Genomic DNA, 27567 nt, shown 5'->3' on the forward strand with positions numbered 1-27567 from the left:
TAAAAAAAAAAAAAAGAGGACTTAACAGATATAAATTTATCTTTCTTATTTAAGATTTCCAAAACAGAAAACATGAAATAAGACTGTGGCTTTACCATTTTCTAGTAGTGTGACCTACATCTTAACATTAGTATCTCAGTTTCCTTGTGCATAGAATGTGAAATTAAATTAGATAATGAATAAGTTTTTCATGTGAAGTAGGAATTCAATAAATCCTAAGAATGAAGTAGATTACTGTCTTTTTTATTTATTTCTGAAACAAGTTTTTCATGTAGGAATAGAGAGGCAACATTTTCAAAAGTTTGATTAACCCAGATTCTCACTGATTTTCTGATCCATGACTCATTTCCTCTTGGGTATAATAAGTGGTCCCATTCAAGGACTCAGTTTCACGACTCTATCCATAGATTGGTTCCATCAAGTACACGACTTAACCCTCTTGCCTATTTGCATAAGACTATCTTGTTCCAAGTATATGTAAATATACTTGACAAATACACTTAATATATAATAACTAGTTAAAAGAATATTCTAGTGGCATTTGATTTTCAACCTAACAAATATTTTTTACTCGGAGCTTGGCAGTTGGCTCGAGTCCCACTTAATAATTATTTGAGAGTATTAAATAATACACTGTTCCCTTTTTTTCATACCACTTAGTAGTTCCCATTGATGTGCCCTTTTGATCACTTCTACCTCTGTTCTTTTAATTATATTCACTCGATGGCAAGGATAATTCTCCTTCTTTGTTCTTCCTATCTGAATGTCCCCAGTCCTTCAACACTTAATTCCAAATTTGCTTCTTCCACAAAGTCTACACTATGCTGCTAGCATGTATTGATGCCTGAGTGTTCTAGATTCTACCACATAATGGCGCATTCTATTTTATGCTATCTTGAGTCATTTGGTACCTTTTCATATGGATGAAGCTTTATGGGCAGTGACTCTCTTGTATTTCTTAGGAACGGTCATGGTTGACCCTTATTTCAACCCAGGCACCAAGCTGACTCTGATTGCTTATCTTATCCTGTGTGAATAATGTCTTTAAAGTCAAATGTGTCCCAGTTGATACGGGAGTATTTCTAGTTCTGAATTCTTTCACCCTCAGGAGAAACTCCCTACTCCCTACTTCCCAAGGCCAAGCTGAAAAAGTGATTCCCTAGAAAATGTTCAGCAGTTTTAAGTCAAGCTGCTGTGTACTTCTGAGATCTTCCGGGCCAGAGATCAGGGAACCCCCTTCTCCTTGATAGGTTCTAGGTTACTAAATAGGTTTTATTTATGATGCAGTGAGTGAAAGATTTAAGAACATCAAGAGACAGAACTCAAGCAAAAGGGACTTTACTATTAAATCACTTTTATTTTCTATGTAAGGTAACATGAATCAATAACCAGATGTCAGCCCTACTGGTTTTTCAAATCTCTGTTGATGAAGTTTTTTCCCTGGGAAGATCTTTATCAGGGATCTTTATCCCTGAGGAGGGTAGATTGAAGAGGTTGATCCATGGTCCACTTCTTCAAAGTCAAGGTAAACTATTACCTATCTCCATCCTCAATCAATGAAAAAACTGACAAAGTTTTCAATTGTGGCACTGAGAGTTGGGCTTCCTCATGCACTCATGACAGTGTAATAAATTCACAAGCATGCACTATTTCTCACTACTACTGCTCAAATAGTAGCACCAAAATTTATGTCTTACCGTGACAGGAAAACCCAAACCAAAGAATCAACAAAAGAGCACATTAAGGAGAAGCTAGGATCCCCTCTAATATTAAATATGTTGAACTCTAATAATTTTAATAGAACTTGTAAATCTTGAATCTACACGTGCACTCCCAGAATGACATCAATAGAATTTGATTGCTTTGCTTCCTTATCTTAAAATTAGATAAAATTAGATGAAGATAGAACGAGAGATCATGAAATGCACACATGACAGTGCGTAGTGGTTATACAAGCAAATCTTATACATACCAGATTTACTTGAATACTCTTAGGAGTGAATGACTTGCCAAACCTATGGTTTCTCCTGACCCATTTTAATAGACTACTACAAGAAGTCTGACTGAGCATCCTGTTGCAAGGTCGTAATGTCTTTAAAGTCAAATGTGTCTGATTTATCAACACGTACCCAAACTTGTGCTTTTAAGAAATCCTCATCCAGTATTTATTTTCATTAAAACAAACAAACAAACATAAAGAACTCTGGGAAGGAAAGAAAATGCTCTAGACCAGTGATTGCCAGTTCAGGGTCCACCCCAGGTTAGTTAAATGTGTGGGGCTATTTTGGGTATTTTTGAAAAGCTCTCCCCAGTGATCCTAATGTAGAGCAAGAATTGAGAACTACTTGCTCAGACAGTAGCACCAAAATTTATCTGTCAAACCACGAGACTTTTGGTACTTCTGAAAGTTAGATAAATTGTGTTTATTTTGTATTATTTATTTAGCTTTGGGGCATCTAGGTTTAATAGGAAACATTAATAATAATTTTTGTTGGAGAGATAGGACATATATTTTAACATTTTCCTTCTTTAATTTTTTTATTTAATGAGATGATGTTGGGATGGTAAAAAAGGATTCTGTGATTTATTTTATGTTGCCTATCTGTAATTAATTTTTGGAATCCTAAATATTAATTTGAGAGAAGTGAAGGGGAAAAATAATCTAAATGTTTCCTGCAAAGTGTCTTAGGGCACATGTAGAAATGGAAGAATACTGTAGCATAAAAAAAGAAAGTGAAATGCTAACTTTCCTTAATGGCAATTTCATCAAAAAAACTATTGTTATTTGCTCCTTGGGTTCTCTATCTATATAATTTGAATTAATATATATATAATCAAAGTAAATATTCATAAATTAAATCAGAGTTTGGTAAAATTAGCAAAGATCTGGGCACCAAATAGATTTCCAAGAAATAATTATTCAATGGGTTAATACTTGAAAATGAAAAGGGTGGCAATTTTCATTCACTGAGTGACTGGTGTGTGAAAGATGATATGCAAAGACTACAAAATATCAAAACGAGGCCATGTCAATATTACACTCTGTATGTATTAAGTTTTCAGGAAGCACTTGTGATACTATATTATGTAATGGTTGGGGGTAAGAAATTGTCTGGGATACAGGAAAGGGAGGCTTAAAGACTTAAAGAAACTTATGTATCATGATTTTTAAATTTATATTTTTAATTAATAGTTCAGTAATTCTAAAAAATGCAGAACTATATACTGTATATTTAACCTAAGTAAATAAACTAATTGAAAACAAATAAACAAGTTTAAATTGATTTAATTTATTTTTCAAACTTTCAAACTTTCATTTAATTGCAAAGATCCAGGATGGATTTTAGATCTTGTTAAAGCAGACATAATCCATGGACTGCACATAGTCCTCAAAGGCAGTTATTTGCTCCTCAAGTATATCTTTTCCAACTTTATCTTCTGTATTTGAAGTCTATTTTAATTCACTGTCCCCCTGGAACTAGTTTAGAACAGCCGGACAACAATCCATCTTGCTTGAATGCATACTCCTAATTTTGTCTTATCTGTCTCATCCCAGGTTTTCACCTCCAATAAGATGGATGGCTTGGTAACAAGTGTAGGTGGTTTGGCTTTCTCTGGTTCATACAAGACATTCTTCTTTACTGTCTTCCCTTCTTTGCATTCCTCCTCTTCATCAGATTCAAAGAGATCAAATCTTATCATCATCTTTACTATCTTTAACTACACTTTCTGTGGTATTTCCACATTAGGCAGGTCATACTTGCCCAAAGCTATCTTCATTCCTGGAGGCTGGTTTTTCCCTTTTCCTAAGACCTTATGCAATTATACCAATGTATGGTATGATTGAAGCCGGCAGGTGGCGGGCTGGAGACTGCTTCAAATAGTGCCACATCAGCTTGTGGTGTTTCATAACCCTCCACGTAGTTCTTGTCTGCCGAGTAATCCTTGAGCCAGTGGACCCTTTCAGGTCTCTGGAACACTTGATGGGGGCTGTCTAATTTAATTTACTTTTTATGACTAAAGCTTTTTACTAAATATTGAAGTCCCTTTGAGCAATAACTCAACCACCATTTCTATATTACTCACTCCAGGGTTTTGACCCAAGCTCAGAGTACTTCTCCTCACAGTGGGCAGATATAAAGATGGCACACTAACCCCTGTGAAGGTCATAGAACTGTATGGATGGGACTGAGGGTTGTGTTTATTTAAATCAAATTATAGCAGAATGCATATATTAGTCCCTCGCAAAATTCATCAGTGAAAAATTAAACTCTTTTCAACTTAGTTCTTCAAGGGTGTTATAATCAGGTTATTTCATGCATTTATTTAAAATAACTATATGAACAGGAATTATTGATCACAGTCCTATATAGTTAGTTCCAAGTAATTATTTCTTGAAGGGAAATAACTTGGAAAATTTTCCAGAGAGAATTATGGTTTCAACAGGGAATACAGAGAACATCCAAAAGCCAGGCAGTCATGAAACTCAGCAGCTTTCCTTTTGCTTCTGGCTGTTGTAGCTAACTTCCATTGACTATAATTGTCTTTGCTAGTTGGCTATTTGAGCAAGTATGATGGTAAATGACAACCCTTTACCCTGTACAATAACTACTAGACACCCAGCAATGGTTAAGTATGATCTCTAAAAGCATATTTCAAAATATTTCCATTACAAGTGTTTTTGTTCAGAGAATCAGAACATAAATAAATGCCAACTAGGCTGTTGACTGTATTGAAGGATTGTTAAGGCAGTGAAAATTAATGTATGCTTTCAAAAACTTGAGCAGCCATTATCTTGTTGGAGAAAAAGTGATACGATTTAAAGTACTGTTCCGAGTAATGCTTTTCAATTTTTAATATCTGCTTAAGATCTGCTTGAAAAATGCAGATACATTCTGCAATGTGATGTAAAGTTATGATTAGGCATTTATGTTTCTCTTATGCTATAAATTTCTCACTTGATGTTCTGCATTTATCTAAAGTTAAAAAAGAAAGTGTTGTATAATAAGGAAGCAGAAATACGGTCTAGTTTCCAGTAAAGATGGCTATTGTTATAAATTTCGGTGGTTCAATATTGCACCTAAAATGAATTTTTAAAAATAAAATGCTCACTTTTGTTATGTAAAAGATTGTATTCTTTTAGTATCTACATCTTCAAACTTATATTACATAATTCCAATTTTACTATTACTAGACTTTTAAGAAGGAAGATATAACTCTGAAGACTAATATGTTTAAATAGACTTGTGAGCTAATAAAATGTATTGAATTTTCCCAGCCTGGCATTATTTTGTAATATGTCTTTTTCATAGATACAATCACATGATCTGTACAGAAGTATCATAGACTATGTTTCAGAAATAGTTATATGTTATTAGCCAAAGGAAAGCAGGAAGAAGTGTTTCTGAGTGAAAACTTGGGGAGAGCTAAGTTACAACTTAGCTCCCTTGTATCCTTGTAACCTGGCATGGTATCTGTAACTTACTAGGTATTCAGTGAGTGTTTGTTGAATGAATAGCACTTCTGTTTTGTTATAACCAGGAAAATTATGTGTTTTTAAATGGTTCTTACTAAAATATTATCTTTGAGCCCACCCAGGGACACCAAAAAAATAAAAAAATAAATAAGATTATCAAATGAAGACTATTACAAAGGTGCTGCCATCAACGTTTTTGCTAATAGTTTTCCAAAATAATACCAGTTTACAATCCCACCAGCAGTGTGCAGGTGTTCCAATTGTTCCACATCCTTGTCTACACTTAATATTTTTATCCTCTTCACTTTTGCATTCCAGTCTGTATAGCTAGTGGTATCTTACTGTGTTTTAATTTGTTTCTTTCTGATCACTAATGAAATTAAGTCCCTGTTGATATATTTATTGACTGTATATCCTCTTTTATGTGAAGAAACTTTTAAAAATTTTTGTTTGATTCTTTTTTATATGGCTGACTGTCTTTTTATTCTTGATTTATGAATTTTTCAAAGTATATTCTGGATATGAGTCCTCTTGATTGGTATATTTCAAATGTCTTTTCTCACTCTGTAGCTTGCCATTTTACTCTGAATGGTGTCATTTAACAGTCCAAATGTCTATCTATAAAAAAGGGGGAAATAAATAATAGTACATTCGTATAGTTGAATACTATACAGCAATGAGAAGAATGAATTACAGCTACATGAATGTAGTTGGCTATGACAAACATAATGCTGATCAAAGGAGGTCAGATCCCAAAGAGTACCTATTGTATGAGTCCTTTTATATAACATTTGTAAGCAGGCAAAAGTAATCACTGGGAGGCTGGTAATGTTCTATTTCTTAACCTAGGTGCTACTGACATGGATATTGATTATATTGGTGAATTTACCCAGTAAAAAGTCAACAAAGTGTAGACTTAAATTTTGTGCACTTTTCTGTATGTATGCATAGTTTTCTAGACTTACGTTATATTTCAATGAAAACCTCACCTAAAAAAGATGTAGATAACCATATTTGTAGGAGAATAATGTATAAAGGACCAGACACTATCTAAAAAAAAGATGAAAAGTAGTGAGCTTGATAACTTGTTATCATGGTTAGTTGGTATTGGTCAAGCTTAAAATAAAAATTTTGTTTATATTGAATGCAAACAATTTAATGGGGCCAATAATGGTATTTCATATTAAGCTTACACTGGAAATTTGTTTTATATAAGGGATTTTTAACCTTTTTTATTCCATGGACCCCTTTGCCAATCAGGTGAAAACTCCATCTTAGAATGTAGAGGCAAATAGTTTTATGATGCTCAAGATCTGCCTGTCTTTAAATTAAATTTTAGAGTTATTCAAAGTTACATTTTACAACTTTTCCATATTTCAATACCTGATAACCTAACTCAGTTCAACACCTATTCAAATGGTAATTTTCAGCAAACATTTAGAAATTCGAGTTTTCGTACAGTGTCATAAAACCGTCTCTGCCATCATTACCAACCTTTTTGTAGGCAGTTATCCACTGCACTTAGAACACACTGCATTAAAATAAAAATCGTACTAAGTCCCTACACATTCATAAGTGAAGGAAATTCTGGATTTCAGTTAGAGGTCAGAGAAAATAAAGATACGTTGATTTATTTCTATTCAAGCTCACAGACCCTCTGAAATCTTTCCATGGACCGCATGTTAAGAGCATCTGTTCTAAAGGAACTTAGGTGAGAACCTCCATGTAGTTGATCCCTTTTCTTGAAAAATTACGCAAATGATTGTGCTTGGGTGGTGGTGAATACCTCATCTCTGGGGTTAAAGGATACTTTCTTAGAGGGCTTTTAACAAATGTATAGTCAAGACATTACAATGATCTGTTGCCAAGGCTATCTTTGGTTAATATGACTTGTTAATGGCTATTATGTTTAAATTTTATCTATCCATTTGAGGCGTGTAACGTGGTCGAGAGAAGAAACAATCTGACATCTTTAAAAAGTGGTTTGAAACTCATTCCTACCATTTATCGCTGTTTGCTTTTGTTTAAATCCCATAAATTTTGAGTTATTTTTTCTCATTTGTAAACTAAGTAACATTCTCATGGTATTTAATGGGTACATAATAATTAGTAGCTATTTTTATTACCTAAATGCGTATTTTGTAGCTTTTCAAATTTCAGATTATTTTTGAGAGGATTTCAAGTGCAGTGGTATAGAGAAAAATCAAATTTCTTGGTTGGAATTGAAAATAGAAAACACTTTCAAATTTAACTTAAATGTTGAGCATAGATATACAAATATTTTACTTTTTAATCCATGGCTTAATTAATAGAAACTACTGAATTTCTAAATGTTCAGTTTTCTTGGTATATATTTAAATTAAAATAGAATTGCTGGTAAACCTATTACTTTTTTTGTTGAATAGAATCTAAAAGTCTACCTTTAACTTGGAGGAAAAGAAGTTAAGGTTCTAATGATGAAGATACTATTGATGATGATAAAATAGTTAACATTTATTGAACCCTTGCTATGAGCCAGGCTCTGTTGTATTAATTTTATATGCATTTACCTATTTAATCATAATAATCTATATTAAAAGAACATTTATGTTCCTATTATGCTGACTAGGAAAGAGAGAGGTTAAGACATTATTTAAAATAAGCTACAAATACAGAACTCTTGGGAAATGACTGAAATTATATATCAATTTATTGATAATTATGAAACACAGTGATGCAGATTTAAGATATTATTCTATTAAGGGATTTCATGTAAATCACTTGGAGGGGAAAGTTGTTTTTTGAAATAACAAGAATTGTCCTTAAAATTCTTAAGGCAGTATTATATTTTATTTGGTCTCCCTTAATCTCAAATGAAAATAATGAGATATAAAAGTGAATTTCTTCCAGATATTTTCTAGGTTAATTTAGCAGATTCTGTAATATCACCCCACCCCTTACCACCCAACATTATGAATTATAAACTGGGGAAAGAAATTGTATTCTTGTTAGGAAGTGTATAGATACATGATTTAAAATGAATGTTAAAATAAATGTTTTATTCCAGTATAATCTATGTGCCAAAAAGTATACAAATTGTAAGTATAGAAATTGATGAATTTCCACAAAGTGGAATAACCTGTATAACCATAACCCCAATCAAGAAACATCCTTCTGCCTCCTTCCACCCACTTAGATAGAGCACTATTAAGTTTTCTATTTCTTCTTTGGTCAGTTTTTCTAAGTTTTACTTTTCTAGATTTTTTTTCAGTTTATTTGAAATGAATTGACACTGAAGTTGTTCATAATATCTCCTCATTTTTAAAAATGTGTATGGTCTTGCCCACTTTTAAATTCATATTAGAATTGGCCTTTCCTCTCTTTTTTGTCCCTTGATCATCATTACTAGGAGTTAATCACTTTTGTTAGTCCCTTCAGAAAAGCAAATTTCATTGTTTATTTCTACTATTATGTTTGTTTCCTATTTAATTCATCTCTGCTCTCTGCTCTTAATTTCATCATCTCTTTCCTTCTATGTTTTTGGAGTTTAATTTGTGGTTCTTTTTATAAATTCTTGAGATGGATAATTAGATTATTTTAGTTAATCTTTTGTAATATACATATTTAAGACTATTACGCTATAAACCTTTTTTTCCTGCATTCCACATGCTTTGTTATGTCACTTTTTCACTATTATTCAGTTTAACAATTTTTTCATTTCCATTGTAAATTCTTTGACCAATGTGTTATTTATTTTGGGGCTCTTCTATCTGCCATACATTTTTATTTTATGAAATTGCATGGAAATTGTTATAACTATAATGGTTTGATTGGTTGTTTTTACTGGATCATAAAAAAAGAATGTGCTTTTTTTCATGAACCAAAGTCTGGAACACTTATTTATCTAAAATTAAGTGTAAAAGCAAATATTTGAGAATAATAAATCATTAAAACAATTACATGCAATTATATTAAGGCTAGAGATGCTAGAATAATAAAGGCATTATAAATCATACTGCATTTTAGCATTGTATATAATATCTGGTTTTAATTTATTAATCATTTTAAAATCTTAAAATGCATATGATCCAACATGGGAAGACCAAGCTCATTCTGGCCTAACAAAAATTGCTGAATACTTGGGGCTCTGCTTAGGGTGTTTATCAAATATAATTTATAGGAGATCAGAAAGGAAATTCTGAAGTGCTTGAGGTTTGGAAAAACTTTAGGAAAACTAATAGGTGTACTCTTAAATGTACTCTTAAAACTGCTGTTTAAATTTTACTAATTAAATGGACCTTTCAGCACAAAAAAAGGCAAAAGTGATGGATGTTATATTAAATACTCTAGGAGCAATAATAATAGTAATTTTAAAGTCATGACTCTGTATTTCTACATATCAAAGGATGGTTTAGCAATTTTTAAGAGGCAGTAGAATTAATATGCCATTTTAAAATTTATAGAGTAAGATAAATACTTTTTTATTAGAGTAAACTCCATTTGACATTTGACTTAAAGTCTGATACCAGAATTTTGACATAAATACAAAATGCTTATACTGAAGATGAACCTCATTGTTAGGAAAATGAGAGGACTCGTATAACAGAGTAATGTGAAAAGACTTTAAAAATAGAATGGGTCTTCACGTAACAACTGCATATAGTGTATTTTACAATTTCTGGTGATAAATTTGTAAATGTTCTTAAACTAATATTTAAGGGCATAAGACAATAAGATACATAAAATGTTTTTAAGTTATCATGTGGGTAAATAAATTTCCTTATTTGTAAAAATGTGATTGATGTTTGTTTGTGCTGCATCTGTCTTTAAATTACTTATTATGCCTTCTCTTTCCTTAGCTTGAAATTTTAATGCGATTTTTTGTTGCCAATTATTGAAGGGACTTTCTTTTTTTAAATTTTTTTTTAAAAAGATACTTACATAAATATTACATAAAAAACATAGGGGATTCCCATATGCCCGACTTCCTACCCCTCCCACATTTTCCCACATTAACAACATCCTTGTTAAGTGTGGTACATTCATTACAATTGATGAACACATTTTGGAGCATTGCCATTAAGCATGGATTATAGTTTACATTGTAGTTTACATTCTCTCCTGCACAGTTTTGTAGATTATGGCAAGATATATAATGGCTTGTATCTGTCATTGCAATGTCATTCAGGGTAATTCCCAAGCCCCAAGAATGTCCACATATTACACCTGTTTTTCTCTCTCCCTCCCCTAGAACTTCCAGTGGCCACTGCCTCCACATCAATGTATAAGTTTTTCCATTGCTAGAATCACAGTAAGTCTATAGTAGAATACCAGTAAGTCTACTTTAGTCCATTGTTCATTCCCCCATCCTGAGGATTCTGGGATGGTGATTCTCATTCTACCTCTAATTGAGAGGGGGCTTTGATCCCATAGAGCAGATAGATGGGATTATCTTGTTTGGAGTTGTAGACTCTCTCGTTGTCCATCATTATGTCTTTGTTAGTTGTCTAGGATGAGTCCAATGAACTGGTGGAGAGTAGGTGTTAGAACTCTGTTGAGTTTCAGGGCCCTGCTGGCACATGGACAGCCGAAAGATTTAAGTCTCTTGGACATATACCTATCAACTAACAGTACTAACTATAGGTTCCAATAGAAGGGGCAGAAGAGCCACGTGTAGGGAAACCACAACTGAGTCCAACTCTGTCATACTGGAGAGCATAAATTACAAAGCAGGGCCCACTGGCAGGGCAACAAACTCCTGAGCTGTCTGCCCTGCCTACAGTGTCTGGATGTCTCCAGAGCCCTCCGGAGCTCCACTATTCGAGGTAGTATTTACTTCAGCCATCTGTGAGTTCCTGCTGAGCCATGCATAAGATTAACCTCTGGAATGACCTTCTGACTCACTTTGATGTTTCTTACCATATAAACTTATGTGTCTGTACATTTCCCTCCTTTTGGTCAAGGTCTTTTTCCCGTTGTATTGCAAGTTGGTTCTTGGTAGTAATTCCTCAGTGCCAGGGACACTTATCCTAGGAGTCATGTTCCACACTGGGGAGAGGGTAATGCATTTATATGCTGAGTTTGGCTTAGAGAGAGGCCACATTTGAACAACAAGGAGGCTCTCAGGGAGGTAGCTCTTAGGCACCCTATAATACTAGGCTAAGTTTCAATTTCAAAAGTAAAGGGTCATAAGTACAGTCATCAATATCAACGGCCCTGTCAATGAACTATCCTTCTTCATTCATCACTGCCCCTGTACTTGGGGATTCTTGCTGTCCCATTAGAGAATGTGGCAGCGCTTCCCAGAATGGGAATTCAATGTTCTTTGGGTTATTGTGTGAATGTCCACCCACCATGACAATGCCCCATGAACACTTGAACATATTCATATGGCTTATATGCATGCCCCAGGTGAACTTCCTCCCATGCATCCCCCATCACTGATACCCTGCACCAATGATCTTCCCTTCAGGGTCTTTCCGATATGGTTACATAGACTATGCTGTTTGCCCTGTGTTTTTTTTGGTATGGTGGGGAGAGGGAAGAAGGGAAAACAATTTCAGAAGCAATTAGAAATCTACTAAAAGAATAGAAGGCCTTGGTGAAATGTAACACCTTGGCTTGGGCTTAGTATATCTGCAGTGTGAAGCAATCTCACAACCCTCCTATTGTGTCACTTTTTCCAAGAGTGTTCTTTGGTGTGACCAGCAGCTGTAACTTTTTTTCTGTTGTACTATATTGGGATGGTTTCCACATGCTCAGAGGGCTTTTGATTATGAGTACATTGAACTTGGAATTCTTACACCTGTTTTAGCTTTGAATTTTCTCTCATTTTAAAATCCTAGGAATTAATGGGTAAAAGGACTTCTGCCTCATAATATTATTTCACTTTTTTAAAGGACAGTGGATTATTGGTGAACACTACCTAACTCTACAAATATACAATTTAAAAAACCCACTATTTTGTTTTATTTAGATGAAGATATGATTATGAATATGGTTTTATAGACTATTGTTCTGTGGCTACCATATTCAGTGAATGCTGTAAGCAAGCTTTGTTTACTTAGCCAGTTAACTAGCAAGCTAACTTATCACCCAACAGACTTAGTTATTGAACTAATATTTTTCTTTCAAATCTGACCCATTGCCTTGAGAAATGAGATGTGCTTCTTTAAAATGTCTTATGTTGCAAAGAAAGTGGGCAAGTAGAATCAAGAATGTGGTTTAAAGTATACAAGACCATATGTGCATATTATTATTTTATATCACCTTCTAGCTAGTATATCTTGCTGAAGATGCAGACCACATCTGCTAGTTGCAGTGTAAATACATGACTCTTTGTGGTAAGTTAGAAACAGTATGTAATTTGATAAATATTATTTATCAGGACACACAGAACTTCTTATAGCATATTGAGAGCAGTAGGAAAATGCAATTTTTTTCATCTCTAAACTTTATTGGAACAAATCATGGCATAAATAATGAATAAACAAATTCAAGTATTCTGAATTTCCCTGTTGGAGTTCATGTGACACTCTGGCCATAAAATTTCTCTACTTTCTTTCCTCTTTTCTTCTCAGTCGCAATTTATATACTTCCAGGGACTCTGCATGAAGTTGAAACTTTCATTTTAATTGCAGATTCCTCCCCCTCCTTCCTTCCTTCCATAAATGTTTTCCAGAACATCTGAAAATATGTGCTAGCACTGCTACCTGTGAGGCAAACACGATTTAACAAGGTAAACATGGTCCCCGCTCTCAGGAAGCTTTTCATCCAGTGGGTTGGGCATGGTTCTACTCCCTTGCAACAAACAAGTCCAATGGTGGAACTTTTTTTTCTCTTCAGACCTTGGGGTTAAAAGTTCTCTTGAGGTCTCTAGAATTCACACAGTAGTTCAGGCCTGGAATTTATCTAGCTGTGTGATTTCCCAATCACTCAGTTTGTGAGTGAGTGATTCTAGGCAGCAGTAACTCCCCTGAGTAAATGGATAAACTCTACAGGTGTCAGAAAAATAATCAAAAGTTCCAAATCAGGGAAGCGGATATGGCATAGGCAGTTGAGCACCTGGGAGGTCCCAGATTTGGTTCCTGGTGCCTCCTGAAAAAAAAACAAACCATAAAACCAACACAAGTAAAACAAACGATAAAACCAACTCAAGGAAGCCTGTGTGGCTCAGTGGTTAAGCACCACCTCCCCACATACAAGGTCTGGATTCAATCCCTGACCCCCAGTACCTCAAAAAAAAAAAGGTCCAAATCAGCTTCTATACTTTTACTCACAGAGTAATTAGTGCTGTGAGTAAAACACATCTAAAATCCGTGTCCTCACATCAAAGGCTGTAGTTCCAACCCTGGTTAGTGATATTTCTTAACAATTGGTAAACTTAAATATCTTTTTTTTTTTTTAACTTAGGAAGATACTAAGATAGCAATTAGAAAGACCACTTATTTAAAATATTTGAAGGAGAAAAATTAGGAGAATAACAGAAAAAAACATCTGACTGTCTTAAGGGTAATTGAACACATTTACTCAGGGGCCTGGGCAGGCACTATCTACACATATTCCCAGAGAGAGGTGGTAACTTCCCTATGGAAATTCCCTAGTAACTTGGCAACAGGGAAGATTGCAAATGTCTCACGCCTTTCTTTCTTTAGTTACAGAGTTCTTTTGCCTTCAACCTCTTATTTGATATTTTTGGACCTAGACTAGAACTTTAAGGAAGAGAAAAAAGACTTGAAAACATTGTTACTAAATGATAAAAATCATAACTAGAGGGCATGGCTCAACTGTAGAGGGTCCGCCTACCATATAGAAGGTCCAGGGTTCAGTACCCAGGGCCTCCTGGCCCATGTGATAAGCTGGCCCACGTGCAGTGCTGCCACGTTCAAGGAGTGCCGTGCCATGCAGGGGTATCCCCCATGTAAGGGTGCCCCATGCACAAGGAGTGTGCCCCACAAGGAGAGCTGCCCTATGTGAAAAATGCAGCCTGCCCAGGAGTGGTGCTGCACACATGGTGAGCTGACACAGCAAGATGATGCAGAAAAAAGAGACACAGATTCCTGGTGCTTCCTGACAAGAATGGTAGTGGACACAAAAAAACATAGCAAAAGGACAGAGAGAGCAGACAATTGGGGGGAGATGGGGGGGGGGTGGAGAGAAGAAGGAAGAGAAATAAATAAAGTAAATCTTAAAAAAAAACATAACTAGAGCTCTTTTTTTTTGGTCTATACTATTTTATTCCTAATCAAAAAATAATTTTAAAATGACTTCACCAAATAGTTGTATTTATACACTTGCCTTGTACTCTGTAAACCATAGACAATTTGATGAACTTCAGCAAATCTCCATTTCCTTTTCCACAAAATGGGGATGGACTAATAAAATCTTCCTTATCAAATTCTGCTGAGGATTAATGACCTTATTCCCAGCATCTGGGATGCAGGTAGACACTTGGGGATGGGCAGCTGTTAGTTTTAAAATGGTTTTGTATACATGGTGTCTTTTGACTGTTCACAGATACTCTTCTCAAAATCTGCTCTTAGCCTGGGGTAAGGAATTGTTAGTATCTACAATTTTTTCAAGATATTCTTTTAAGAAAGAAAGTTTGATTCTGGGATTGCATTGAATCTTTTTCTTAGGACCATTTTGTTTTGTTTATCCTCTTGTAGGAATAAGACAGTTCTAAAGGAAAAAAGACGTTTAGAGATTCTTGATTAATTCTATTCATCATATACGAGTTAATGTCCTCTGTATTTGTGGCAATTTGAAAAAGTCGATTAAATAGCCTCATTTGCTTTAGAAAAGTCTTCAAATCCTTTCAATTGGTGAATCTTTTCTATAAAAAAAATCATTTGAATTTGTAATGACCTTTTAAATTTCTGAATGTGCAGCTTCCACACTGCCAAGTTATTTCTATTAGAGGGTAATCTGCATTGAAATTACTGAAATCACTCTGACAGACCTGTTATATAATAAGAAATATTTTAAACATCCAAACAGAAAGAAACTCTTCTTTCCATGACCTGCCACCCAACAAAATAAATTATAATATTAGTAGGAGAATGTTCTCTTGGAGAGATAATTTTGATACAGCAAATGAACGTGTGTCCTTAAAATACGAGGACAATTATAATAATAGCTCTCTAAGGTCAGGCCTTAAGCAAACTGGTTACGTAGGTGGGTTGGAGATGGAGACTCTTCTTCCCATGTTTTTTCCCCACAGCACTTGGATCGCTTTTTCATACTTGTGCCAAGAAACCCTAGACTGTCTACTGAGTGGCTGAGAGCCTTCATGGCTACTCCCTTCCTTGGCCAATGCACGCCTCAAACCCACACACCTCCCTGGTCCTCCAACCCCTGGTGCCTTCAAAGAAAACAGTAATAGGATCAAGTCCTCTGTGCTAAAGTGCTTAGGGCTCTCTTTTATAGGTAATAATACTTTTGTATTTTAAAAACTTATTTTTCTCTCAAATTCTGTTATGGTTAACAGATGGAAAACACAAAATTTGCTGTTTCAACCATTTAAATGATATTTTTGTATTTTAGTAACATGAGTCTTAACTATAGAAAGGAAATGGCCTCAAACTTTAAGAAGTTTTTTTTTTTTTTTTTTTTTTTTTTTTACCATTTTTAATGCTTACTAAGTGCTAGACAGTTACCGTACAAGGTCCTTTATAAAATTTCTGTAGTGACTCATCTTTGAAAAGCCTTTTTAGCAGCCTTTACCACATTTTATTCAGGTTTTAGCTCAAGTGTAACTTCCTTGGATAGGCCTTTCTATCTAAAATGACACCCATTCTCTCTTCTATTTCATTTTCTATTTCTATTTTTTATGTCATATACTTCCTATCATGTATCACGCTGACATTTATTTATCTGTATATTTGTTTATCTTCTGTCACATCCACGTAAGTGCAGCTCTATGACAGCATGACCATAGTTTTGTTTTGTTTTTGCCACAGTATCCCTAAACTTAGAGCATATTTTGCACATAAGGTTGAATAAAGTTGGATATTACCCCAATTTCCACATTTGAGGAAACTGGGTTCAGAGAAGTTAAACAATGAGCTCAAAAATTGCATAGCTAGAAAGTAATAGAAATGGACCAGAATCCAGGCTTGGTTAGTTCCAAGTCCTTACCTCATGCTGCCACTTGCTCCACTGTCAATATGACAAGGATTAAATAATGGCAACTCACACAATAGCTCTTCAAGAGACAGGCTTTTGGTAAGCTCTATACCCTTCAAAATCCCTAAAATCATAAAACATAGGTTGCCATCTATTCTTCCTGTGCAGTTAGTCTATTATTTATATGCTCTTATTTGGGGAACTTTGAAAATCCAAGATAAAGTGATGTCTCGAATGAAATCAAGTTAAAAGGAACATTGTTCTAGGACAAGAGAAGTAATATGATCAATCCAACATTGGAAAATAGTCAAAATGTGGAGAAATAATTCTTTCTTATAATCTCTGCATTGGGCTTGAGATTTTCTTTGTGGGAAGATAAAACTCACCCCAAAACTTGCAATTATGTGATTTTATAGACAAAACACCCTTTATTATGAACTAATGGGATGTTTGTGGGTAGACTCCATTTGCTTATTCATCCCAGGGACCCAGGATCATGGAGTGGAGGGAGAGATGTCTTTGCCTGTTGTCTGTCTTGAGCTCAAGGAGAAATGGGCTCTGCAGCTTTTAAGTCCCTTGTTAGTTAGTTTATTTCCTTCTGAACCCTTTCATTTTTCTTTCTCTTTTTTAGTTTTTTTATTTCTAACCTGGTGTCACTAGCACAGGCCTTTCTTTGTGTCTGTGGTTCCACATTGTTAAAATGAGCTCAGAGAGAAACAAGATTGTATCCTTATATTATTTTATTTCCTTTTGGAAAAAGAATAGTCTCTCCCCCAGGTGAAAGCTTATGAACATTCATGTGATTACTCGTTAGAAAGAAAAGGATTATTCTTGTGTCTGCGTAAATCTTTAGTGATTCATAGGGTTGCTGGTTTGTTTAATTAGACTTCGTCATCACTTTCAGTGCCTTGGGTCAGTAATTTCAGACACCAGGGAGGATTAAAAAAAAAAAAAGGAGAGAGACATAGTCTTCTCAAGCTGTAGGTATAAATATTCTTTTATTGTCTTGCCCATGGGATCTCTACCACCTACCCTCTTCTTGGGTTTTTGAAGATTTTAAAATTACTTCCTCATCCCAGTTTAGCTCTGAACCTCACATTAAACTCTAAGAGGATTTATAATCCTTTATAGTCATTCGGAACAACCGGTTGGACTCTGAGATAAGCGAGCAAATTAGCCAGCCTTCTTCCAATGACTCTCCCTTTCCAACCCTGCTGAAGGCAGATGTGGTAGGGTAATCTGTCCACCACATGCACAGTTTCCTCCAACCAATTAGTGTTTGACAATGTCGAGAAGAATATTCCATTTAATTAGGCATAAACATACAGTGACAACATGTGTCTCATATTATCTTTAAATGTTCAAACTCCCTTGGATGGTGATATTTAATACTACACTTTGTTTTTTGAAAGAAGCTTTAGGTTGCATAACTATTATATCGAAAGAAGCTTTAGGTTGCATAACTATTATATCAAAAATATAGAGGGGTTCTCATATATCCCACTCCCTCCTCCTCCCGCACTTTGCCCCATTAATAACATCTTTCATTAGTGTGATAAATTTGTTACAATTGTTGAACACATATTGAAGCATTGCTACTAACCATGGTCCATAGTTTACATTATAGTTTACACTTTGCATCACACAATTTTATAGGTTTTGACAGAATGTATAATGGCCTGTATCCATCATTGCTATATCATGAAGGGCAATTCCAATGTCCCAAAAATGCCCCATGTTGGACCAATTGTTCCCTTTCTCTCCCCTCAGAACATCTGGTGACCACTGTCTTTATATCAATGTTACAAGTTCTTCCATTGCTAGAATAATAAGTTTACTTTACTCCATAGTTGCATTCTCCCCCTTATATTTGTCTATTCCTCAATCTTGAGGATTTTGGGATGGTAATGCCCACTTTGTTTCAGATTGAGAGAGGGCTTGGATCCTTTGGGGCAGATGCCTGGAACAGTCTTGCTTGTCATTATAGATACTCTGTTTTTTGGGATGGGTGTTGTCCATCATCATCTTTTTGTTATCCTCGGTTGAGTCCAATGAACTGAAAAGTAGGTGTTGCAATTCTGCTGAGAATCAGGGCTCCACTGGCATATGAACAAACTGAAGATTTAAGTCTCTGGTGCATATATTTAATGAGTATAGTGCTAATTATAGGTTCAAAATAAAGAGGCAGAAGAGTCATGATTAGGGGAATCATAAATGAGTCTAACTCTGTTACATCAGGGAGCATACTTTCTGAGGTTAAGGCTCATTGACGGTACTGAATTGCTGAGGTTATCTGCCCTGTTTATAGTGTCTAGATGTCTCTAGTGCCTTCAGGAGCCCCCTTGCTTGAGGCATTGTTTACCATGGCAGTCAAGGAGATCTTCCTGAGATGTGCATAAGCACAGCCTCTGGAATGACCTCACAATTTGCTTTTGAAATCTCTTAGCCATAAAAGTTCATTCATGTTTAATATTTCCCCCTTTTGGTCAAGGTCTTTTTCCAAATGCATTGCTAGTTGGTGCTTCATAATAATCCCTCATTGCCAGGGAGGCTCATCCCTGGAAGACATGTTCCACGTCAGGGTCTGGGGCAGGGGGGCTAGTGTGCTTATAAGCTGAGTTTGACTTAGAGAGAGGCCACATTTGAGCAACAAAGGGGCTTTCAGGAGGTAACTCTTAGTGATATATAACCTTTAGTTCCAAAACAGTATTAAAAATTGAATACTAAAATTTGTGGTACTCAAATATATTCAGTTTTTAATATTATTTTGGAATTAATGAACCCTAAGAGTAAGCAAATAGAAATATTAAGGCTGCCACAGCAACGACAGTACTTCTTCTTGAATGTAGGACCCAACTTTATTTACTTATTTATTTAATGTATGTATGTATGTATGTATGTATGTATACTCTGTTATTATTCTTTCTCTCTCCCTTTGTAAAACAGTCCATAGCCATTATAGCCATCAATCATTCATTCTCTTTTTTTGTTTGTTTGTTTTTGGTTTGCATAGAAATGTCTCATCATCCTACAGGGAGATAGCCCCATATGTTTTTTCTAGTTTTACTGTTTTTCTGGGCTATCATTAATAAGTAAAGCTTTCAAAATTGAATGTCAATACCTCAAATTTAGCATATGTGTTCATCTATTTATATCATAGATATGTTTGTACATTAATTATGTGCTAGGCCTGGGACATAGCAGGACATCAGTCAGACTCAGGATCTAGCCTCATAGAGCTTACAGACCAGTGGGGCCACAGGCTTAGCAAGCCCTTAAATCCAGTGGGATTGTGTCATGGGAGTGCACAGACCTATGGGGACATTTACAAGGGGCCTCTTTTCCAGAGGACAGGAAGGAATGCTGAGAGGAGGTGCTGTGTAAAATGAAACTCAGGTGAGATTGAGTTAGTTGAGAAAAAGAGATTTTGTAAAGCACACTTTTATTGCTTTCAGGCTTATGAGTTTCTAGTTCTAGCAAGTGTATTTTATGTAGATGTGCACTGGCCAGAAGACTTGTTTCAAACAAAAAACTCAGTGAGTTGAAAAATAAGTGTGTAATTCAGACATATGGGGTGGTATGGTGAAATGAAAAAGGAATGATGATGGAATGGTGGGGGTCTGGGTTCCAATTCCACCCTTGTTTATTAATTGAGTGCCTTTGGACACACTACTTAAGTATGACAACCTTTACTGATCTCTATGGAATGGAGGTCCTGTTCAGAGTAAATGAAATATAGAGGTATCATGGGTCTTTTGGGCAGGATCTGAGAGCCATCTTTCACTATATATCTGAGCAGCAAGATGAACGCCTTACCCTGCTGAATGGCATTTGAGTAAGTGACAAGTTGAGCAATATTTACTATTGTATATTATTTATGCCTTGGGTACCTTTTTTAGGATCAAATTACCCCATGTCAAGCAAGATGGTGGTGACCATTTGCAATATCCACGCAATTAGTAGTGAATCCAAATAATGTTAGTTTTGCACACAAAGTGAGTTTTATACATTCCTTAGAGACTCAAGAATCTATGTCCACTTTTTCAGAGTACTCTCCTACCATTATGCAGTTTTCTGGACACATTTTTGGAGTTTTATGTTTTATTCCTTTAATTTAAAAAAAGATGAATTTAGTGGAAGTAAGAGTATGACCATAACAACTTCTCAACTAGATTCTGTGGAAAGAATTACCATGGCATGACACATTTAAGCAGCATGCAGGGACGTCACCACGGGAGGAACTCAGGGCAGAGGTTAGCAATTTGGACCTTGGAGTCTCCCTGACTGTGTTTTAGTTCTGGCTTTGCTAAATTGACATCACTAAGCCTCCAGTCCCCCAGTGCTGTGTGATGGGCAGAATAAAAGTAATCTGACGGTGATTTCAGGATCAATTAAGATAATACATTTAAAGTACTTAGCACATGATTGGAAGGCAGCATGCGCTAAAATAAATAGCTACTATAATCTTTCAGTTTGGTTTGGGACAGATATATATAACATGACTCCAGGTGTGTTAGTTGATGGGATACTCAGGCCTGGTATAGGCAAGACCTAACACAACACTAGCAATTCCATTCTCACGCCAGAAAATGATGACAAACCAGTATTATTAACCTGGGAGTAAGAGCAGGTACCCTCTTATTTCACTGGGTATTTCTCTTAGTATTTTCTTAACTCTTCAATAGTAGTTTGCTGGGTTCTAATAGAGCCCAAATATGGAAATTTTACCACATGAAAATTTTATGAGAATGATCCCTCAGGAGTGATACAAAGTAACAAAATGAATAAAATTAGCATTTCTGATTTTTCAGCCTTAACATCAGCAAGGATACTTGTTTTCCAAGTATTGCTGTGAAGATGACTTTGCTTTTGTTTGCTTATTTTAAATGAAAGAATCACTGTTTATAGTTGTAAGCAATCAAAGTGAAATGTCGCTATGCTTTACCAAATTCATGTCTACTAAGCTACATTTCCTGAGGTGGTTATAATTATGACTTTTTGCCTTTATAAATTCTGAACTAAATTACACGCAGTCATTAGCTAGAACCATAATTGTATTCACAAGTTACCCAGCTTTGGTAGTTACAGGTACTATTTAATTTGAAACTGTGGATCTAATTCATTATGTTAGAAAGGAATGTATTTAATTAGGAGTTATGTGAATTGTTATCTGTTATGTTCAGAAGTTATTCCTGTAGTCATAGTGACAGACAGTAATATTAAATTGAAAGGATCATTTTGATTGATGGTAGTTTGGAACTTAAATTTCAACTCATATTTTTAGAGTGCTTAAGTGTACTGGCTGCCCTTATCCTTTAACCAGATAATAGTAACAGAATACCGTCCTTCACAGTCAGCCACTAGTGAAACAGTCCATTTGGCAGAATATATCTTTGATACAGCCATCTCCTGTACAGCCTGTACAGGCTCCTCTTACCACAATTCTCCATGTTGCTTCTGAAGAATACACTGAGACGGGCATTCTTGTCTTCTTCGCTGGAGTCCTTCTTCCCCGAAAAGCCAACATTCTTTGCTCTGTGCTTACTGTTAAGGATTGAAGGTGCATCTCTTCCAGGGAAATTGGTCTTATATAATTATTCCTGAATAAGGAAACAAACCTAGGAACCTCCCTTACAATGAGAGATGTCCAGATCGTGTGAACAGACCTAGATAGGGGATAGAGGGATTCTGAGTGATGCCCCTTTCCTCACCCGTATGCCTGAATGCTCTGGCATCAGGGGCCTCAGGGGGCATGGGTAATGCATTAGAGAGAACGCTAGCTGGGAGGCAGTGCCTCAGGCACTGACTCATTGTGGCATTAAGTAGTGTTTTTTTTTTTAAATAATAGAATTTTTTTTACTTTTTAAAAGATACTTAGATTACATAAATGTTACACAGAAAATATAGGGATTCCCATATGCCCCATTCCCCTTACCTCCCACCCCCTCCCACATAAAACAACATCCTTCATTAGTGTGGCACATTCATTGCAATTGATAACTGCATTCTGGGGCATTGCTGCTGAGCATGGACCATAGTTCACATTGTAGTTTACACTCTCTCCCACGGAATTCTGCATGTTATGGGAAGATATAAAATGGTCCAAAGCTGTTGTTGCAATGTCATTCAGGACGATTCCAAAGTCCTGAAAGAGCCCCTTTATTACACCTGTTTTTCCCTCTCCCTGCCCCCAGAGTCTCCACATCAATGCTATAATTTCTTCCATTGCTAGAATCACAGTAATTCTATAGTAGAAGACCAATAAGTCTGCTCTAGTCCATAAGTTCATTCCCCAATCCTGATGATTCCAGGATCGTGATGTCCACCCCACCTCTAATTGAGAGGGGGCTTCAGTCTCATATGGCTGATGGATGGGACTCTTGCTTGCAGTTACAGGCTCTCTTGTTTCCTTGGTATGGTGGTTGTCCATTCTCACCTCCTTGTTAGTTGTCCTGGGTGAGACCAATGAACTGGACAGTAGGTGTTGCAACTCTGCTGAGGCTCAGGGCCTAGCTGCCACATGGATAGCCTAAAGATTCCAGTCCCTTGGACATATACCTACAAACTCCAGCATGAAGTATAGATTAAAGTAGAAGAGACAGATGAGCTATGTGTAGGAGAGCCATAACTGAGTCCAGCTCTTTTGCTCTCAGGAGCACAAACTCCAAAGTAGGGCCCACTGGCAGGGCACCAGCAAATCACCTCCTAGATGAGAGCCTTGATTCCCCTGCCTATGAATTAAAGGGACTTTGGGACATTCTGTGATTCTCTCTCTCTCTCTCTCATACTCCTTGTTTCCCCTGGGCTACAGATTTTACAAAATGGCAAGGTTTTACTTTTCAAATATATTTGAAACGAATCAAGGAGAAACGCTTATCCCTCCAGTTCCGTAATGAATCCAGCTTAATTTGTGTCAGTTTTTTGGTAGAAGTTGTAGAATAATGTAGACTCTGAAAAGTCTAGAGAAATTTCAGACAATAATTAATAGGTACAAGAAACAATAGAAACCTTTTGTATACACCAGAAATTTCCCTATTGCTGTGTAGTGTCACAGTAGTCTAGTGAAAACAGTGAACTTGGACATATAAACACACATGCAAGGGAAGGCACCTTGCTCTCTCTCCCAGCCAGCTTACCATCCGAGTCCCTTGTGTGTGAAACACCCATGGCTACCACATTTACAAGGACTGGGCGTGAATTAATCCCTGCCATCAAATACTTCCAGTTTGGGGAGGTAGTGTTTTTGGATAAAATATTCTAGTCTGTTTTTCTTTGCCCATCTCTACCTTGCACTTTTCATTCCCCCTAAGGTCCCTGAGACCTTTTTATGTTATAGTCGCTCAAAAATATCATAGAGATATTTTGTGTTCTGATGCGTTTATTAGTTATTTGAATTACAGAGCTGGATGATACTTAAGATTTGTTAATGGCTAATTTTTAAAGTTTCTAATGAAAAATTTCACCTATATACAACTATATACAAGAGTAGTACAATGAAGCCCGGCATATCTATCATCTGGCTTCCACAATTATCATCATTTTGACAATCTCCTTTCTTCTTGAATACTTTTCCGGAGTGCTTTGATGCAATCCCACTGTTACAGTTAGTAAACATTTTTATCTTGATGGCATTGTCCTGTGCTTTGGCTATTAGGTTTTCTTTAGAAAAAATTAGTTGAAGGTACAGAATATGAATCAGCTGTCTTGTTCTACTCCAAAGAAAGATAATGCTATAATACATTTAGAGACAATTTCTAAGATTAGTATATGGTATTGTCTTACATGTGAATCATCTACTAGAATTTAAGCCCATGAGGACAGCATTTTTTCATCTCTTTTGCTTACTACTATGTTATCAGAATCTAGAAGATCAATGCCTTGCTCAGAGTAGCCGCTCACTATATATACTGAATGAGTGATTGTTGAATGGATCTTGTTGCGGGGGTAAAGCCATGACAAAAACAGGTCAAATCTAAAAACATTAAAACTTTGATGGTTGGGGTGACTGGGTTAAAGGGAGGTGATTTGCACTTTTAATATCCATGGCCTTGGCAAAGACAGTCAGGTGCAGGTGCAGCAGACTCACCAAAACCTACAGGGCCTGTTGCTCTCCAAAAGCACTGGGAGACTGCTCCTGTTTGCACCCTACCGTTCTGCCCTCCAACACATACATGTCAGATGTTGGGTCCACCTAATTTACCTCTAGGTACTATCCCCACATGGGCTGGAACTCATCCCCCAGTCAGTAATCATCTCTTTGCCCTGGGCCCCCACCTGACTTTATACCTTTCCTCATGGTTGACCAGTCACTGGAAATTTAGTGTTAGGAAAATGGTTTCAGGGGAAAGAAGCCTAAGCCATTGTTCAGTATAGTCACAAACATCGATAAATAGAATCAGAATTTGAAGCAGAACCAATAGAGCTTTGTATCAAAGACAGCAATCCTAGAAAAAACTGCAAAACCATAAATTTTACTTCATTATTACATAAATGGATGCAAATAATGAAGAAAATTTGTCCTGGTTCGGCAGTATTGCCAGGGAACTTCTTTTGGAGGCTAGGGGATAGTTTAGTCTCCACACATTGGTCTGAGCATTGGTTTATTAGTTAAGAACTTCAATTGTAATAGTGGTTTTTCAGATGGTAGCACAGAGACACCAGCTTGTGCCAAAATTTGAAAAACTTGATTTCACAAAATCATTTGAGTTACCCAGGTGTTGAGCTTTCACACAGCCAATATAGAATTGTATTTAGAGGGAAGAAAGGTGGATTTTTTTTTTATTATCACAAACATAGTTTAAGTACTTTAATTTTTATTTCTAAAAGAAAATAACTTCCTTTGGGAGAAAAGCATGAAACAGGAAAAAATTTAGCATATTTCTAATTATTGTCTGATCAAGGGTACATCAGAATGTAAGATATGCTGGTTTCAGTCTCACAAATGGATTAAAGCGGCTGAAATTGACAACATGGAAATTAAAAAGTTGTTTTTTACAACAAAAGCACTCTCTTAACTGTTCCAAGAAAATATGTCAATTGAGCAGATGTTTGAGTTCAAAATCTTGCAGAACCTAAAGTTAGGTTTGCTTTTCTTTTTCAAGTGTTCATGCAGTATAAGTGTAGTTTCCCTCCTAAGTGTGAGTTATTAAATATGTGTTAAGGATATTATAAAGTCAGATCTTGAAAGTTTGTAGAAATATACATGAAGAACTTTGGAATAGATGGAAGCCATTAGACATTGTAGATATTTATGCTGTAACCAAATTCAAGGGTGATGCTTAATTAATTTTTTCTAACAGCGTACACAAACCATGTGATTTTAACTTGGCACTCTTGTGCAGATATCAAATACTGCCCGTGTCCCTTTCCTATTATTCTGAGTCCTGAATATAGTGAAATTTTCTTCGTAATGTGGGGTTCTAGGCATATCTTAAAATCCTGCATGGAAACAGGTGCCCAAGGAGAAAGTTACTGTGGAAAGATAGAGTGAAAATTGAAAACACGGGCATCATAAGAACTTGGGGATTAACCATAACATTTCTCACTAGTTATTAAACTGGAAAAGTAATGCAGTGGGTGTGGCATTGTTTACTTTGAGAACACTGAAGTACAGTGATACGTAATAGCATAGATCTTAGGTAAAGTATGGTTTAAAGTATGTTTGTTTAGATGAGATGAATTAAGTCAACTTGAGGCATTTACTTAGGCAGGTTCTATTTTTCTGCAAGATTTTAGTGACTTCCCTTCATGATTTCCTTTCTTTCATGGATGCAGCCATGCTTTAACATCACAGATTTGGCATAAAAAAACAAGCACTTTCTTCCTTTTTCCTTACTAATCATTACTTGATTCTTCACCAAATGAAGTTTGCAAATTCCAATGGATTCATTGCCTCACTTTCAAGCTCTGAGTCTTACAGTGCTCTTCTTTCTTCTCCCTATAGATTCCTATTCCCTAACTAGCAGGCTTTAGGTCTCCTGACTATTTGTATTTTCTATTCTCTCTTTTTTTCCCTGCACCTTTTTATTTCGGGGTTTGCAATTTCAAATATCTTGTTATTGGAGGGTTCCCTCAATAGATTATAAAGGGTTTGGGCTCATGGTCTATTTAATCTGAAGAGCAAAACAGAAAGCTTGAGCAAATGGATGTGCTTGCAGCCCTTGATTTGAAAATTATATCCTAATTCACAATCAGTAGGGTAGATTACTTTGGTTGCCTTTCTGTTATTGGAATGGGTGTGCATTTTTCTAGCCACATATCTTACTTGACTCTGACTGATAAACAGTATATGTTTTCCAAAAGCTTGTCTAGGGTTAACAGTGAGTCTGTGACTTTGAAAGTGATGTAAAGTGAACAGATCTTAGTGGACTTGAACCTATAACCTTGTCCTTCCTGATCCTGACCAATGGGTAAACTGTTTACAGATAACATCATAAAGAAAAAAACAAAAACAGGAAAAAAAATAAGTAATGTTGCAAATTATAATGTTCTGGTAGTTGCTTAATTTTCAGATTTTTTTTTCCCAAAAGTGAGATTTGAACCCGTTTACCAAACTTTTTGAATATGAAATGATTGTTACCACCTAGTCAGCAAGTTGGTTCTGATGAGGAAATGATGGGTTCTCTATATTCTACTTCCATTATATTTTTCACTTGCTTTTGCACTTGTTCCCATTCCCCAAGGCCCTTGTTGCATCAAGACATAGGACAGAAAATATAGAGTGAGTAATCTAGCCCATTTTGACAAACTGAAATTTGTTTGCAACAAATTATCTTCCATATTGTAGTCCAAGGCCTTTTGGAATCACTCTCTCCATAACAGATTTATGGGAGAACTTTAGAACTGAATAGTGCTTTGACTCTGGATCTGTCTATATAATGGTAATACAAAGATAAATTTCTTTCACAGATAGTTTATCTCTTCAGTATAACTCAAATAGTTCTGTTTAGAGCATAGTACCAGTGAGAAAAGGGCATAATTTGTAT

The 27567-nt window shown here is 35.8% G+C and overlaps 1 protein-coding gene and 1 pseudogene across 4 annotated transcripts in view; one reads left to right on the top strand and one right to left on the bottom strand.

The window, feature by feature from the left end:
• Positions 1–27567, top strand: part of TRPM3 (transient receptor potential cation channel subfamily M member 3) — a 915440-nt gene that overhangs the window by 72492 nt on the left and 815381 nt on the right. The window lies entirely within an intron of this gene.
• Positions 3344–13244, bottom strand: LOC139439435 (elongation factor 1-beta-like; annotated as a pseudogene).

The sequence above is a fragment of the Dasypus novemcinctus genome, chromosome 8 (genome assembly GCF_030445035.2).
Source record: "Dasypus novemcinctus isolate mDasNov1 chromosome 8, mDasNov1.1.hap2, whole genome shotgun sequence".
Taxonomy (NCBI): domain Eukaryota; kingdom Metazoa; phylum Chordata; class Mammalia; order Cingulata; family Dasypodidae; genus Dasypus; species Dasypus novemcinctus.